The 18,752-nt window shown below is 46.3% G+C and overlaps 1 protein-coding gene across 4 annotated transcripts in view; it reads right to left on the reverse strand.

Annotated features, from left to right (window-relative positions):
• rph3ab (rabphilin 3A homolog (mouse), b) overlaps window positions 1–18,752 on the reverse strand; it is a 200,048-nt gene that overhangs the window by 116,038 nt on the left and 65,258 nt on the right. Inside the window, exon 1 of one of the 4 annotated variants that reach the window (XM_055655324.1) lies at window positions 13,192–13,298. The exons of the other annotated variants lie outside the window; for them this stretch is intronic. The gene's annotated coding sequence lies outside the window, so the exon portion shown is untranslated. Of the gene's footprint in view, window positions 1–13,191; window positions 13,299–18,752 lie in introns of those variants that run through there. 4 annotated transcript variants of the gene reach the window in all.

Genomic DNA, 18,752 nt, shown 5'->3' on the forward strand with positions numbered 1-18,752 from the left:
GCAAGCTTGTAGAAACAAGAAATTGCAGATGCTAGTTTACACAAAGGGGTACAAAGTGCTGGAGTCATGGATAAGTGACATTCTGAGTCGGGACCCTTCTTCAGACTGTCATTTGCCAGTGTTGCTGTACATGTGACAATAATCAACTTGTCTAAACTAAACTCTGATCCCAGGTTGTCAGCATTTAATACCCATCCCTAATTGCCCTCAATAAGTGACACTGTGCCACTTTCTCGCATCGCGTCACTCTCTGAGAAGAATGCTCTTCTACCGAGATGATAGGGTTAGAGTTGAAGGACGATAACCCAATGGCAGGAAGATGTGCACTTTGGAGAGATACATGCAGTTTCTAGTTTTACAGGGTGGCACAGTGGTAGAGCTGCTGCCCCACAGTACCAGAGGCCTGGGCTTGATCCTGACCTCGGGGGCTGTCTGTGAGGAGTATGCATGTTCTCCCTGTGACTGCGTGGGTTTTTTCCGGATACTTCGATTTCCTCCCACATTCCAAAGACATGCAATTGGCTTTAATTGGGATATCATAGAACTAGTGTAGAATGGATGTTAGATGGTTGCGTGGACTCGGTGGGCCAAAGTGCCTGTTATTCTCTATTGTTTATTTTTCTATCAGTGGTCCCAACACAGAACCCTGAGAAACCCCACTGGTCATCCAGCCAGAATAACACCCTTCTCCCACTGGTGATCCAGGCAGCTGCTGCTCTTGTACCTCTTGGTGGTAGAGGTGGTGGTGTTGGGATTTGTTGCCAAAGGGACCTTGTGCCCCACATAGGTGGCATGCTAGACTACTGCACAATATTGCTGCAATGCATTGAATAAACGTAAGACTCCAGAATGCTGGAAATAGACAGAAAACAAGTCAGTAATTTGAAAGAGAATAATAAACTTGCGGCTAGGCTACTTATCATGTGTGACTGTGACGTTATTCCACTTAATTGCCAGCTCCTAACCGATCCTTGGCGTGTTTTCACAACAGTCCTGGAAACCCTCTCTATAAACAGAACGTGACAATATCCCACAGTTTTGTAATGCCACATTTGTTCTCTTTACTTGCACCTTCTGTCGTCTTCAGACTGGAATAAAACTTCCAGAACACACCACCCATGCTAAATACATCAGCTGCTGTGAACTTACAATGAATGCCACTTTTGGCTGATAGTTAGACCTGCATTACACCACTGGCTGCCTGCCCCACCATTCATCAGTTAAACCAGGAGCAAGGGCAAGCATCAGACCAACCCAACCTCTACTCTTCACATCAACAGCATGCAAGTCCTCCATTCCACTCCCAACAAGATTTCCATTCTTCCTCTCAAGGCAGCAATCGTGGCGTAACTGGTAGAGCTGCTGCCTCACATTGCCAGAGATCCAGGTTCGATCCTGACCTCGGGCGCTGTCTGTGCGTGGAGTTTGCATGCTCTCCCTGTGACGTGGCAACACTTGTGTACTGCTTAGGTGAGGTCTGCTCTATGATTTTACCAGGTTTCACAAAGGATTTCACTATACACTGTACAATATAACTCAATCATAGATTTACTATGTGGGCTTCCTCTGGATTTGGTTCTTTAGGTTAATTAGCCTCTGTAGATTACCCCGAATGTGTAGGGAGTGGATGAGAAAGTGGGATAACATAGTGAGATGGATGATCGATGGTCGGTGTGGATCTGATGGGCTGAAGGGTCTGTTATCCCTGTTGTATCTCTAAACTAAACTAGGACTTCAACACTTCCTCTTGGGGAAATAACAAGGCAATTTCTTGTCGTGGTTACTGCAAGAAAAAGATCTCTCCCTCTCCAGCTTACCCATCAGAACAAACTTGCTCCATTCCTTCCCAAGCAGTCTCCATTAGAATGGACTACACCTCAGAATAAGACACTTCCCCACCACAATGAGCCTCCCTCCAATCATTCCGTAGTCTGAAGAAAGGTTCCGACCCAAAATGTCACCTGTTCCTTTTCTCCAGAGATGATGCCTGACCTGCTGAGTTGCTCCAGCACTTTACGTCTATCTTCGGTTAAAACAATCATCCCTCCTCGACAGTCTTCATTGGAACACTTGGTCTTGGTTTCACTCTCTGAGAGTAAAACCCCTGCCACCTCGATTCCCCACCAAAGCAATCACCTATCCCTAGCACTAATCACCAGGAAAACAAATGTAACACCTTCTGCAACATTCCCCATTAAACCAAGACTCTCTCCAACAGTCGGCATCAAAAGTAACCCTCTCCTGATCTCACCACCAAAGTAAGACCAGTCCCCCAATCTATCTCATAGACGGCTTATATCGGCTGTAATACAAATGAACTGCAGATGCTGGTTTATACTGAAGAAGTATAAACCCGATGTGATTTATGGTCTGAAGAAGCGTCTCGACTGGAAAAGTCACCTATCCACGTTCTCCAGAGATGCTGCCTGACCTGCTGAGTTACTCAAGCATTTTGTAGTCTTTTTTAACATCAGCTCTTTTGTTGCTAAAAGCTGCATTAAGTTATCTCAACATCACTAGAGAAAGTATCAATCCTTCAGGCTGGGCAGAGAAACCAGTGAGCTGATCAGAGAGCCGTAACAAGATAAATATAATGATGGAATTTATTTATAATAACTCTATGTGAATTATACTGGCGAAATTCCCACTTCAAAGAGTGAATAATTATTTGAGATTCCCCCAATTGTATCACAAACCGACATCATTAAGTCAAGCACTTCCTACCTTGAACTGTCGCACCATCTCTCTCCATAACCACTTAAAACATCAAAGACTCAAAAATATAAATTAAAATATATATCTATATCCGTCGGCCCAGACACAGTTTTTTCCCTGATGTTTACAAAAAGAATTAGAACTCAGTCTTTACCACAGTCTTCCTCAGATGGCAGGTGAGCCTTGGTGTTAAAGACTTTCACGAGCCAGGTTCTTTTTCATTTGCTTCGGTTAATTCTGTTTTTGTTACTACACCAGAGAGCTGCAGAGAGCCGAGGATCCCTGCAGTATGCAGCCTCGTGCCAGCGGTGTTTCAGCAGCAGTCAGCTCCTTATTATTCTGCAGCAGCCCGACATGCCAGGGACGCCTGTTGGACACAGCATTGCAGCTGGCCGCAGCCTGCAAACCGCCCCATTATATAATTGGCCGGGCAAGGGGCCATCACGTGGAGGCCACGGCAGACCCAGTCACCAACCCTCTGGAAACAAAGCCCATCACAGAAAGCAAGTGGAAATTGTTCACTTAATCACACTTGCTGGGCTCAATTCATATGTTATAGGAGCAGAATTAGGCCATTCGACCCATCAAGTTCACTCCGCCATTCGATCATGGCTGACAAATTGTGACAGAATATGTAAGAAAGGTCTATGACAGTATCAAAAATATTATACACCAGGCCCGTACGAAGCTTTTCAAAATGGGTGGTGGCATGGCAGGATTACAAAAATGTTATGTGAAATAAGTGCACGCAGCGCATATCACAAGTGCGAAGCTCAAAAACCCTTGTGGACGGGACCACTGCGGACGCGCGGCGAGACAGCGTCATTTTGCGTCGCTACTGCGTCACCGGCTTCCCCCAACTGCGCAGGCACGGATGGTCGCAAATATTTTCCCCAAAACTTCCAGTGGGCCGGAACCAGAATTTCGGGTGATTTCCGTCAAAGTGGAAACGCTGATAGCGCTCCAATTTTTTTTCTCTCAGGATTTTTTTTTCTCTGGGGAAAAAACACCTTGGCCGGAGGCCCCCCTAGATTTTGAGGCCCTAGGCTTCAGTCTATAGGTAAATCCGGCCCTGCTGAGGCCCCCTTAGATCTCGAGGCTCTAAGCTTAATCTTGTGAAGCTTGTACCTTAATACTTAACAACATGGCTTGAAGGCCCAGCTGCCACCCACCAACAAAATCACATTGATAAAGGACTGTGTGGTCTCTCCAAGACCTTTTTTTAAACCAGGTACAATCTGTCACATTGGGGTCAACCCATTTAAGAAGAAAGTTCTGCAAATTCCTCATGTTAAGCTTCAGAATATATGTTGACTTTTTTCTTCCCGCTTAAAAGAATGGTACTGTGGCACAGCGGTGGAGTTGCTGCCTTACAGCATCAGAGACCCAGGTTCGATCCTGAGTACGGGTGCTGTCTTTATAGACAGGGCTGCCAACTCTCACACATTTCGACAAATTCTCACCCTGATCACAAATTTCTCATGCTCTGTCGTGAGAAATTCTGTGATCAACGAGAATTTCAAAACTCATATCAACGGCACGGGCCGCGGGTGTTGGAGAGCCGGGGCGGATAGAGGGATGGAAGCAGCGGCGGGGGCAGATGCGGACGGGGAGCCGGGGCTGGCGAGTGTTTGCTGGGCTGGATAGTGTTTGCGGGGCTGGCGAGTGTTTGCAGAGCCGGCGAGTCGCTCGCTGCAGCTCCGGCCATGGAGCAGCCTCAGTGCAAGAGTCCCGGGCCGTTGGAGTCGTCGGAAGCGTTAAGAGTCTCTGTGCCGAATTCGCCCAGGTGACTGGCATGGATCAGGCATGGATCGACCCGAAACCTTTAGAAGGGTCTCGACCCGAAATGTCACCCATTCCTTCTCTTCAGAGATGCTGCCTGAATTACTCCAGCATTTTGTGTCCCTCTTCAGTTTAAATCAGCATCTGCAGTTCCATCTCACACAATAAGACCCAACAAGATAACTTTGAAGCTAGTACCACTCGGGTGGCGGAGAGAAGGAGAGAGAGGGGATGTTAAAGAAATTGATATTCATACTCAATCGGGGAAATTAGTTGATATCTGTCTTTAAATTGATATTTTGTTCATCTTTAAATGTAAGTCTTGGATTCATGTATCGTGGGAACAAATAAGCAAAGGCAAGATGGTAAATATAAACTACAAATTAACTTCAGAAAATGAAACATGTAGAGATGAACTTTGCTCTTCACTTTACAAAGAATAACCTCAGGGATTATGCAGTAAATGTCATTCAAATACTCTGCAACTTTGGAATAATATTGTTCATGTTCAAATCCGATAGGTAAGTCTTGATTTTTCAATATTATAATTGGTTCAAAGATACAGCGTGGAAACAGGCCCTTCGGCCCCTCGAGTCCGTGCCGACCATTGATCACCCGTTCACACAGGTTATATGTTTATCCCACTTTCTCATCCACTCCTTACACACTGGGGGGCAATTTACAGAAGGCCAATTAGCCTACAAATCCACACGTCTTTGGGATGTGGGAGGATACCGGAGCACCCAGAGGAAACCCACGCGGTCACAAGGAGAACGTGCAAACTCCACACAGACAGCACCTGAGACCAGGATCGAACCAGGGTCTCCGGCGCTGTGGGGCATTAATTGTAATGCTAATACTTGGACCTCTGCTGATATGCCGGGATGATTACCCAATATTACTGATTATTAATCCATTGTATTATTGATTATATATGTTGCGCCCGTTCTCCTTTATCTGTACATTGTGAGCGGTGTGCTTGCATTTACCGGATAGCATGCAACAAAAGCTTTTCCCTGTACCTCGCTGCAGGTGGCAATAGTAAACAAAATCAATCTATTTACATGTATCTGTGTGTTGTTGCTTTAACCTTGTTAAGGTGCAGCAACTGAGAATGTTATTGTTCTGATGTCGCTGCACGCGACAACTAAACACCCTTGTCTTCATTCTACACTTGAAATTACCACAATGACATTGAAACGGCATTTGGACAGGTACACGTGTAGAAAGGAACTGCAGATGCTGGTTTAAACCGATAGTCACAAAGTGCTGGAGTAACTAAGCGGGTCAGGCAGCATCTCCGGAGGGAAGGAATGGGTGACGTTTCGGGTCGAGACCCTTCTTCAGACTAAAGGTCTGGTTAATTAGCTTGGTATAAGTGTAAATTGTCCCTAGTGTGTGTAGGATAGTGTTAATATGCGGGGATCGCTGGTCGGTGCGGACTCGTTGGGCTGAAGGGCATGTTTCCGCGCTGTATCTCTAAACTGAACCCTGTCCAGCTAGCAGGGCTGTGTAGGGTCGAGTGCCGGGACAGGGTGACATCTGGCTCTGATCTCCACAAATCCAATCACGTATAGAGCAGCGCCGCAGATCAATGGGCCTCTGGTGCTTGGGGTCGGTCCACAGACACAGAGTGGAAATTGGATGTTACTTCGGCTTTTTGTGTCTATCAGTGACTTGGAGAGTGGGCTGGACAACGAGTGACGCAGCTGGTCGCGGCTCCCCTGATCTACGCTATTCCCACGCACTTATGGGCCTGTCCCACTGAAGAGACTCTTTAGGCGACCGTTAGGGACTAGTTTTACTAGCATTCACCTACGACACGTCGAGACAACCTATGACAGCAAAAATTGTTGCCACTCTCACTTCTAGTCGCCCAAAAGATCGCCTAAGTGGGACAGGACCTTCAGGCTGCGGCTCGGTGCATCCCTCGGGCTTGGTCTGTCACAATTTCTCACTCCCAACTCTCACCCAATGTTGGCAGCCCCGGTATAGAGTTTGCACGTTCTCCCTGTGACCATACGGGTTTTCTCCAGGTGCTGCAGTTTCCTCCCACATTTCAAAGATGTGCAGGTTTGTGGGTTAATTGGCTTCTGTAAATTGTCCCTACAGTGCAGGATAGAACTAGTGTAAAGGTCAGTGTGGACTCAGTGTTTCCCTTGCATACTTTTAAACTAGATCTCTCCTGATGGGATGACTCCAAGGTTTAAATCAGCATCTGCAGGTATTTCCTATACATTCATTGATGAGGATACAGTCGTGCTGGAAATGCAAGTCTTTCTGGGCATGTTGTCAGGTCACTCATTTGCACATAAAATTATATCCTGGAGCCAAATTTTGCAATCTAGTTAGGACAGTTAGTGGCTCTCTTCCAATGATATTGCGGCCTCTTCTCAAATTTTATTTTGACCTAATGGATTACTTTTTCGAAAGAGTCACTGCTTTGATTAAATTACAATAGGGGCTGGAATACAAACTAGATAAGTTTGGAATGTAAAATAATTTGGGACCCCCAAAAAATTCAAGGAGTGTTCTGGATCATCCAATCCAGCCTTTTGCCAAGGTTAAAAAGTTAACTTCATAAGTTCTCAGAAGCAGAATTAGGCCATTTGGCCTACCAAGTCTACTCTGCCTTTCAATCTTGGCTGATCATCTTTCCATCTCAACAACATTCTCCTGTCTTCTCCTATAACCCCTGACACCCTTATTGATCAAGAATCCGTCAAGCTGTACCTTAGAAATACCTAATGACTTGGCATCCAGAGCCTTCCGTGGCAATGAATTCCACAGATTCACCACTCTCTGACTAAATAATCTCCTCTTCATCTCCTTTCTAATGACACGCCCTTTTATTCTGAGGCTATGGCTCTCGACCTAGACTCTCCCAATAGTGGAAACATCCTCTCCACATTCTCTATCCAGGCCTTTCACTATTTGGTAAGTTTCAATGAAATTCCCCCTCATCCTTTGAAACTCCAGCGAGTACAGGCCCAGTGTTCTGGATCATCCAAGCCAGCCTTTCACCAAGGTTAAAAAGGACAAATATTTATATTGGGTTTTTTTCCAGATCCTCGGGAATCCAAGGGTTGTGAAGATATAATCATAATAGTTGAGTGAGGCAACTTAAGATGCAATGAGGTAAACATCAGAAGCCTTTGATAAAGCATTATGAAGATTGGGATGATACTATGCAGAAGGAGTTTGGATAGAATCATTGAGCCATACAGCATGAAAACAGATCCTTCAGCCCAACTCGTCCATGCCAACCAGACTAGATTTACTTAGACCAAAGTTCCCATTTAACTTTTTTTCACTGCTGCCAGCCGGGCAACCTAGGCAGCTTTTTAGGTTGCCAAATGACAGTTTAGGTGGTCATTTAAGACGGCTTGCATGACGCGTGCGATAATGTGCTCGGACGAAGTGCGTAGTTCCCAGTCGGAATTACGCTCAATAAAGCATTCACACATTATTTCTGCTTCAAATAAAGTCACAAACTAAACATATTCACCAATCAAGACATGATAGATACAATGACATGCAGCAAAATTATAATTCAGTATCTCAACTCTTTTTACACGTTGCAATGAATGTAATTTCTATTATTTCTTTCCACTTCCAAACAAAAATGTGGTTGGATTATTCAGCGTATGATCAACCTGTGTCAATATATCCTGGACCATGGTAACATATATGCGTAACCATGCACACTACAGATTGATGCAAGCTTGTTGAAGAAGGAGCTGCAGATGCTGGAAAATGGAAGGTAGACAAAAATGCTGGAGAAAGTCAGCGGGTGCGGCAGCATCTATGGAGCGAAAGAAATATGCAACGTTTCGGGCCGAAACCCATGACATGGCCAAAGCATGGGTCTTTTCCTCTTGAATCTTCACTTATCAATCTCTGTTGTGCCCAGTCACAGCAAGGTGATGAGGAATTGAATCAATCTGTTTGACACCTTTGAAGGTAGACACAGTAACAACATCAAGAGGGGAAAAATAAATGCATAATATATCCCTTCTGCTCTAGGATTTTGTAATTTAAAATAAATAAAGAGAATGGAAGTGTACTTTGGTTTTCTTTTTTTGTAAAATACTTGTTACTGTATTATTATTATTACCTGACCAGCCCTATATCATACGTTTGAATGTACATAGTACTTCTTTTACTCTGTGCCCACTAAGAAGATGAATCATGGAAGTAGGTGACTATATTGAATCAATCATGGAACATGGCAAGTGAGATTGCCCAGAAGGGCAATAAAAATGGCTGGTGGCTATTTTTTTTTTTTTTTGGGGGGGGGGGGGGATGTCAACTTTAAATGAACAGAAACATTATATTTGTGAGAACTTGTGTAACTTTTCTGCTTGATATTTAAACCATCTCCTGAAAAGCAAAGTAAAGACAGAGCTGTCAAACTACTTGTAAAGTCACTTTAATTGTCATCTGAGTCACTCTCGAGCAGATCATCCTCCTCATCAGACTTGTCACTGTCAGGGTGACGTCCCGAAGCAGATGCCGCAACTGGGTCTTCTCCCATGTCAGGCCTCCTTGCAGGCCACAAGCTGCTGGCCGGCCAGGGATCAAGGTCCTCGATGTTACTGGCATGCAGTGTGATGAGGAGCTGGTCCATCACCTGGTCATCCTGGAGGGAACTTCTGATGGTGGTCTTCAGCTGCTTCATCTGGCTGAAACTTCGCTCAGCCTCAGCTGAACTTGCCGGTATGGTAAGGACGAGGTCAAGGAGAGTGCAGATGTTGGGTAGCTCTTCTGGTGTGGGACTTCAGGAACACCATGCTTTATCACAACAACCCGTTCAGCAACATGGCTGTTGCTTGGCACTACACTGGAGCATTAGGGGGAGATAAAATGCCAAAATTTCGGGGTGGTTTTCCGATGAAAAAGTGGGGGAGAACTGGTAAGCGAGTGACAGAGTCACAGAGACAGAGAGAGACAGAAAGACAGGGACAACGACACGTACATGGATAGATCAGGTTTGGAGGGATATGGACCAAAAGCAGGCAGATGGCTTTGCAGTTTCTCTCCCCCTCCCGTGGGGTGAGGGATTTAAGGGCCTTTCCCACTTGGGCGACATTTTCGGCGACAGCCTGAAAAGAGGTTGATGCGTCGTGGTGGGGTCGTGATGCGTCGTGACGCATGTAGTGAAGCGCGGTGTCTCCCTGTCGCCCCAGGATTTTGGAATGTTAAAAATCTAGGGGCGACATTTGGGTGGCTCAGCATGTCGTGCGCCCTGTCACACGCTGACGTGCGTATGCTGTCCTGCGGGTGAATGCCCGGTTAGGGTTTGGGTTTGGGTTGGGGTTAGGGTCCACAGATAGGCTGTAAAATATTCTTCCTTCAATGCATGGATTTTAAACATTAATATATTAAAATTAATACAATTAAATCATTTGTGCAAATGAAAAGATGTCTGAATCGTTCAGTTTTATTTTGTATTGGTCCGCTTCCAGATCCAAATCACCGTCTCTAACTTTTCACTGGGATGGTTTCAGTGAAAGTAGACTGAACTCTCTCCCCTCCACGCCCCATCCCTCCTTCTCCACTCCCCCCCACCCTCTCCCTTCCCCTCTCCACTTCTCCCCTTCTCCCCTCTTCCTCCTCCCCGCTCCACTGTTCTCCCCCCTCCCCTCACATCCCTTTCTCACACTCTCCCCCCTTCTCCCATTTTCCAACACCCCCCCCCCTCCCATTTTCCCCGACGTCCCCATTTGTGGACCCAGTCTGTGACAGCTAGATCCCACTGATGGTACTGCACAAAGTCTACTCCACATCATCTGTTTTAGTAACATTGACTATGGGATAAATGCAGACTATGGGAACACACCCCCCCCCCCCCCCCCCCCCCCCCCCCAATTGCCTGGTGAAAAGCCCGCTGCCTCTGGGGGTTTGGAGAGACCATTGGAAGAGGGATCTGCCTCTGGGACAACTCGTGACCAACAGTTTAGTGCAGAATATTAGGGGTTTGGTTCCAACCCTTGAGGCCCGTGTCACATTTAGCTCAGAGATACAGTGCCCTTCGGCCCACGGAGTCCGCACCGACCCACACACGCTAGGATCATTTATTTATTTGGTATTAATTTATAAATACCAAGCCTATCAACCTAGAGTTAGGGTTACCTCCCGCACTCCAAAGGTTTGTATAAATTGTCCCTAGCGTGTGTGAGATAGTGTGCAGGGGATCGCTGGTCACAGGCTGGGTCCACAAATGGGGTCGTCAGGGAAAGTGGGGGGGCGGGGGTTGGAGAAGGGAGGGAGAGAGGGAGAAGGGGATGTGAGAGGAGTGGGGGGGGAGTGGAGAAGGGGTGGAAGAGTGGAGCGGGGAGAAGGGAGGAAGAGGGGGGAAGGGAAGAAGGGGGGGAGAGGGGAAGGGAGAAGGGTAGGAGGGATGGAGGCGGGAGGGGGGGGGGGGGGGGAGATAGAGGGGAGGGAGGAGTTCAGTCCACACTCACTGAATCCTGAAGGAAGAAGGGAAGAAGTGGCTCAGGCGCTCGACACTGCTGCAAATTGTTCTGTTGCTGTTATTCCCTTACAGGGCCTGTCCCACTTTGTGATTTATTCTGCAACTGCGCTGCGTCAGTGATTGACGCCCTTTAAAACAGTCACTGACGCTCCGCAGTCGCCGAAAAAAAAATCGCAAAGTGGGACAGGCCCTTTAAGGGAACAACAGCAACAGAACAATTTGCAGCGGTGTTGAGCGCCAATCCGCTGCCTGAGCCACTGGTTCACAAACAAGCAGTAACTCCACAGGGCAAAGCAGGGAACAAGGATAAGGCAGGAGTTCTCTGAGAAACGCTGGCACAGTTTGCATCAGCCAGTCTGCTGTCTACATCAGCCAAGCTTTCCTTCGCTTGCCAAGCTGGGCAAAATGACTCGGCTTTTAGGTTGCCCAGCGAGACTTTAGATGGCCATTGGCACCCGGGCAACCATTAATTTCGAGCCTTGACAGACTAGATTTACTTAGCCAGTCCCAGATCACCTAGGTTTACACTTTAGAGATACAGCGTGAAACAGGCCCTTCTGCCCACCAAGTCTGTGCAGACCAGCGATCACCCCATACACTAACACTATCCTACACACTAGAAATAATTTCCAATGTTATCAAAGCCAATTAACCTACAAACCTGTACTTTTTGGGACCAGAAGACATAGGAGCAGAATTAGGCCATTCAGCTCATTGACTCTACTCTGTCATTTGATCACGGCTGATCTACTTTTCCCTCTCAATCCCATTCTCCTATCTTTTTGACACCCTTCCTAATCATGAACCTGTTCATCTCCACTTTAAAAATACCAGATGACTTGGCCTCCACAGTCGTTTGCAGCAATTGATTCGACGGATTCACCACCCTAGGACCAAAGGTCGTGGGAGTAAGGGTGCAAGGAGTGTGTGCGCGCGTGTGAGAGAGAAAAGAGAGAGGATGTGTGTGTAAGAGTGAAGAGTGAGTGAGCGAATGAGAGAGCGTGTGTCATCCACTGTTGGCGAATTGCAGCAGCAGATAATGCAAGAACGGACACGGACTGCGTTACTCTTTGGCAGGTCTCTCGATACCGTCCATTCGGATGCAGATACCGAGGAGCACAGCACTGAAACAGGCCCTTCGGCCCACCCAATCTGTGCCGCCCATGGACATGGCTCCGACATTCTCCTGCTATGTTGCAACTGCAACCTCCAGGCATTTTCTAACGCGATAAAGACCCTCCCCCCCTGCACCAGTGCCCGCGCCCGGTGGGTCTGACGACCAGGGATGGGAGATGTATCCGCCAGCTGGGAGCAGACCAACCGAGGATAGCAACTTGTCCTATCGTCGACGTCTTCGGGACCAATATGTTTTTAAAAAAAGGCTTCACAATGCGCTCCACCCCCACCGCACCGTTCACAGCCTTCCAGTAAAAGCGGTGTATTCAGCACACAACTGTACCAATTTCTGGCAACGACGACCAGTCATTGCACATTACTGTCGTTTAATTAGCAGTGGGGGTCGCGTCTGTTTAAAACAAAACGTCTTGCTTTTATCAATGTGAACCCTGCTTTCCAGCACAAATGCTCCCACGTTGAGTCAGTGCACCAGTTCTACCTCAAAGCTGCCTCGGTTAGTGCCGCCAGTTCGCTATATATAAATGAGAAAAAAAGTTCAGTACATATTATACTTTTTTCTCATTTATTATATTGTTTACAGAGTACTATGTTTACAGATTCTGTTGTGCTGCTGCAAGTAAGAATTTCATTGTTCTATCTATCTGGAACATATGACAATAAAACACTCTTGATTCTTGACTCTAAACTGCGAGGAAGCGACCAGAGACAATGCTATTTCAGCGCTCAGGAGGCTGAGCTCCGGCAGAACAAGCTGCTGCGAAAGAGCGATCATCCACATATTTCCAGCAATGCAGTTAGGGACAGATTAGCAGCACGTTTTAATGGGGACTCCCTGGAAGAGCGTGCTCAGGGTGTGAGTTGTAACCTGCCCCAACCTCACACCGAGTAACGGTCCCCCATACTCCTGCATTCGGCGTCAGACTACATTGTCTACCCATTGATTGCTTCAATGCTGTCTTGCTATCTCGTCCTGCTACAGCGCCGATCTCTCAGCAATTTCCACCAACCCCGCGACAGTCGGCGTGTTTAATGCAGGCAATTTGTTTGTGTGCATTGCACATCGAATCGAAAAGTTGTACCTGAGAACGGTGAGTGATGCCTCACGCCAGACTTGTGCTGTGTGCTCGCTCTCCCTCGTTCCCTGCGCACTGACACTGCCAGCCAGCCTTCCAGCAGTTTCATTACAGAGCGAAATCTCTCTCTCTCTCCCCCCCCCCCCCCCTCCCTCTACTCTCCCCCCCCCCCCCCCCAGCAGGGCTGTCGACCACTGATGGCCAATATCCCGTGACACGTGATGTTGTCAATCAATACTCTCCACCCAAAGGACAATCTGGAATCAATAACTAAATCTTTCCCGATATCTCAGAGAACAGCTCCGAAGAACCAGTGCAGAATCGCGGAGCCTCCAAGAATAGCCTTTTGTCGAAGTCACAGTCATCCAGCACGGAAACAGGCCCTTCGGCTCAACATGCCCATGCCAATCAAGCCCCATCTGCACTAGTCCCACCAGCCCTCGATTTGGCCCATATCTCTCAAAACCCTAGTGGTCTATTTAATCCTGGACTAAAAAGAAAACCGCTGGAGTCTCCACTAATATGGCATCCACTCCCATGAGCAAGGGTGGGTTAGTAAAACAGTTCAAGTGCTTTGGAATGAAGGAGGTAGTGGAAGGGTAGGGCAGAAGCTGCAAGATTTACAGTGGATATTTGAAAAGGAAAAGATGGGCAAGGGTGCCTGAGTCAAGAGAATTTATCATGGGGAATATGGAAATGGCAAAGAGATTATGATAATATTATAAGGTCTGAAGAAGGGTTTCGGCCCGAAACGTCGCCTATTTCCTTCGCTCCATAGATGCTGCTGCACCCGCTGAGTTTCTCCAGCATTTTTGTATACCTTATGATAATATTATATTGACGGGGACCATGCAAAAAATTGACTAAATACTCACTGGTCCAATGGTGCTATTATTGTCACATGTCCGAGGTGCAAAAATAGATACATTATTTTTCTTACAAACATTCCAGTAGAGTATTGCTATACCCCCAATCCTCGATTAGCAAGTGCACAGAAAGTCTACTGAGAACCGCATGCGGTACCATGTTTTTACGACATATCGAGTTTATTGTCATAGACAGCTACAATGAAAATCATGCTTGCAGCAGCATCACAGACACATCAACTTGGACCAACGCACACAAACAAAAAATTATACATAACACAAATTCTCAAGACTGAAAAGAAATAGATTGCACAAAAGCAAAGATATTAGTGCAAAAATAAACAATCAATAAACACCAAGTGCAAGAATGGTCCATTGTGTACCATTGCTGAGGTAGGATTAGGGTTGTGCAAGTTAGTTCAAGAACATAATAGGTTAGTTGGAGAACTAAAAGGTGTAGCAGGATTGAGGAATTGAAGGAGATTTCTATCAGTCCCAGAATGGCCCTGGAGAAGGTGGAGAAACAGAATGCCGGTAAATCCTAAGGGTCCCTATGCTACATCCCAGCATTTCCATTGAAGTGTTCGCTCAGGTAATCATCCTTCAAATCTTTAGGCTATAGAGATACAGCGCGGAAACAGGCCCTTCGGCCCACCAACTCACGATCAATCCGTACACTAGCACTATCTTACACAATAGGGACAAGTTACAATTTTACCGAAGCCAATTAATCATCAAACCCGCACATCTTTGGAATGTGAGAGGAAACCGGAGCACCCAGAGGAAATCCATGCGGTCACTGGGAGAACGTGCAGACTTCATGCAGACAGCACCCCTAGTCAGGATCGAACCTGGGTCTCTGGCGCAGTAAGGTAGCAACTCTATCGCTGCACCACTGTGCTGCCCAGAATCTCCATAGATCATGTGGATTGGAGGGTTACAATCGAGGCTCCTCTATCTGAGAAAGGGGGGAGGTGGGGGGGGAAGAGAAAAAAAGCTACCAACCTATTAGTCTAACACAGTGGCGCAACGGGAGAGTTGCTGTCTCGCAGCGCCAGAGACACAGGTTTGATCATGACTACGGGTGCTGCCTGTGTGGGGTTCGCAGGCTCTCCCTGTGACCTTGTGGGTATTCTCCGAGTGCTCCGGTTTCCTCCCACAATTCCAAAGCTGTGCAGGTTTGTAGGTTAATTGGCTTCTGTCCCTAGAGTGTAGGATAGAACTAGTGTGAATGGGTAATTGTTAGTCGACACAGACTAGGTGGGTCGAAGGGTCTGTTTCCATGCTGTATCTCTATAACTCCACCTCCTGTTTAAATTCCATTTGGAATATTTTGGAGGACCAAGAAACCAAGAACCAAGAACTAAACTAAACTAACAATGGAAGTTGGGAAAATTCTGGAATCTTCAATGAAGGATGGAGTAAAACACACCGAAAAAAATAATAGATTGATGAAAGTCTATTTACTTAAGTCTATTTACTAAGTTCATAAATGATGTGATGAGTAGAATAAATAAGGGAGAACCAGTATTTTTCAGAAGGGTTGTGATAAGGTCACACAGAGAAGGGACGTATTGGCGTGGATTATGCATTGGTTGACAGATAGAATGCCAAGAGTGAAAATAAACAGATATTTCTCAGGCTGGAAGGATGTGGACATTGTGGTACTGCAGAGATTGCTGCTTGGGCTCCAGCTGTCAACAGTTTGAGTTTTGTTCATCGATTAGAGATAAAGTAATGAAAACAGACAATTCGGCCAACTACGTTGGCAAACATAACACTGTTAGGTACACTGAATGGCAACCTGCAAATGTCCTGCATTGTATATTTACGAGTAAAGTATAATATTTGGGGACAATATTAAAGATGATATTGGTCAGTATATCCTGCACCAACACTGGGCAAAGGGAGGCCTTTGTACAAGGAGCAAGATGGGAAAAACTCTCCGTTAAACCGGCGTAAGGTACAGACCAGTCTCAAAGGCAAGAGAAGAAACTTTCAGATGTTGCTGTTTACTTTCCAGCAGCACAGAAGATGTGCAGATCAAGGAGAACGTCTCTCCCTTGGGTACCAGCCGGCTTTGTTGTTTGATTTTGTCATGCCCTCAGATGGATTTTAAACATAAATATTCTCAGCATCTGTTTTTGTGGCAGCACACTTTATCTGTTTTGAACACGATGGGCTGTCAATTATATCAGTGCAAATGTTGGGTGCAGGTTTAAAATTGGATTTTGGACTTTTTTTGTTCCATAACATCTTTAACCTAGAAAAAATGTGGCAAGGTACTTCACAGAGAAGCAAAGGAAAGCAAAGGTGCATCAGACGATGAATAGATTAGAAGCAGCTTCCTAGGGCTGGGGAAATGTAAAATGTGTAAATGCTGAACCAACAACCTGTCCAATGAAGCTCTACAAGGTAATAATTATCTTTAGGGGCAGCACGGTGGCACAAGAGCAGAGTTGCTGCCTTAAAGGCCTGTCCCACTTTCACGACCTAATTCACAACCTTTTTTACTCATGGATATTTTTCATCAAGCTAGAAAAACGCCCCGACCTACTTGCTGCCACGAGTACCTACGACTTACATCACGACCTACCTACAACCTACCCACGACCTCGTGGCGAGTATGAGTCAAGGGCAAACTCGGCAGAGGTCGTGAAAGTGGGACAGGCCCTTTACTTCACCAGAAACTATGGGTGCTGTCTGTATTGAGTTTGTTTGTTTTCCCCTTGACCACGTGGGTTTTCTCTGGGTCCTTTGGTTTAGAAACATAGAAACATAGAAATTAGGTGCAGGAGTAGGCCATTCGGCCCTTCGAGCCTGCACCGCCATTCAATATGATCATGGCTGATCATCCATCTCAGTATCCCGTACCTGCCTTCTCTCCATACCCCCTGATTCCCTTAGCCACAAGGGCCACATCTAACTCCCTCTTAAATATAGCCAATGAACTGGCCTCAACTACCCTCTGTGGCAGAGAGTTCCAGAGATTCACCACTCTCTGTGTGAAAAAAGTTTCTTCTCATCTCGGTTTTAAAGGATTTCCCCCTTATCCTTAAGCTGTGACCCCTTGTCCTGGACTTCCCTAACATCGGGAACAATCTTCCTGCATCTAGCCTGTCCAACCCCTAAGAATTTTGTAAGTTTCTATAAGATCCCCTCTCAATCTCCTAAATTCTAGAGAGTATAAACCAAGGCTATCCAGTCTTTCTTCATAAGACAGTCCTGCCATCCCAGGAATCAGTCTGGTGAACCGTCTCTGCACTCCCTCTATGGCAATAATGTCCTTCTTCAGATTTGGAGACCAAAACTGTACGCAATACTCCAGGTGTGGTCTCACCAAGACCCTGTACAACTGCAGTAGAACCTCCCTGCTCCTATACTCAAATCCTTTTGCAATGAAAGCTAACATACCATTCGCTTTCTTTACTGCCTGCTGCACCTGCATGCCTACCTTCAATGACTGGTGTACCATGACACCCAGGTCTCGCTGCATCTCCCCCTTTCCCAATCGGCCACCATTTAGATAATAGTCTGCTTTCCCGTTTTTGCCACCAAAATGGATAACCTCACATTTATCCACATTATACTGCATCTGCCAAACATTTGCCCACTCACCCAGCCTATCCAAGTCACCTTGCAGTCTCCTAGCATCCTCCTCACAGCTAACACTGCCCCCCAGCTTAGTGTCATCCGCAAACTTGGAGATATTGCCTTCAATTCCCTCATCCAGATCATTAATATATATTGTAAATAGCTGGGGTCCCAGCACTGAGCCTTGCGGTACCCCACTAGTCACTGCCTGCCATTGTGAAAAGGACCCGTTTACTCCTACTCTTTGCTTCCTGTTTGCCAGCCAGTTCTCTATCCACATCAATACTGACTGACCCCCAATGCCTTGTGCTTTAAGTTTCCTCCCACTCGCCAAACATTTACAGGCTTGTAAGTTAATTGGCTTCAATAAAAATTCCATATTGCCCCTGGTGTGTAGGGTAATGCTAGTGTATGGGGATCGCTGGTCGCCATGGACTCAGTGGGCTGAAGGGCCTGTTTCCGCACTATATTTCTAAACTAAGCTAAACTAAAGCGGAGCACCCAGGTGTAACCCACAAGTTCACATGGAAAACATGCAAACTCCACACATCACCTGAAGTTGTAATTGAATCTGGGCTACTGGCACTGTGAGGCCCAGCTGCTCTCACTGTACCGCCAGAAATACCACACAACCCAGAGGTTAGACAAAGTAGATTGTTCAGGTTTTTTCCTGCATTTTAGCCTGTTTTATGAACCTATGGGATACATTTTCCTTAGGTGGCAGCAATCCAATAAATTCAACTCAAAGCAAATATTCAGCTTCTGTAATCTTCACCCAATGCTACATTAACCCTAATTCCACCAACCTAAACAACGTAAACAGCCCTTCATCCCATCACACAGTACAGCCACACTCTCTCACCCACTACTCTCTGTAGTCGTCCCCATGACTTTGGTTAGGTCGCATTTGGAGTATTGTGTGCACTTCCAGTTGCCCCATTACAGGAAGATGTGGAGGCATTGGAAAGGGTGAAGGGGAGGTTTGCCAGAATGGTGCCTCGATTGTAAGGTATTAGTAACAGGGAGAGGTTGGACAAACTTGGATTGTTTTCTTTGGAAGGCTGGAGGTTGTGGAGAGGCCGGATGGAAGTGTATAAAATTATGAGA

The sequence above is a fragment of the Leucoraja erinacea genome, chromosome 25 (genome assembly GCF_028641065.1).
Source record: "Leucoraja erinacea ecotype New England chromosome 25, Leri_hhj_1, whole genome shotgun sequence".
NCBI lineage: Eukaryota > Metazoa > Chordata > Chondrichthyes > Rajiformes > Rajidae > Leucoraja > Leucoraja erinaceus.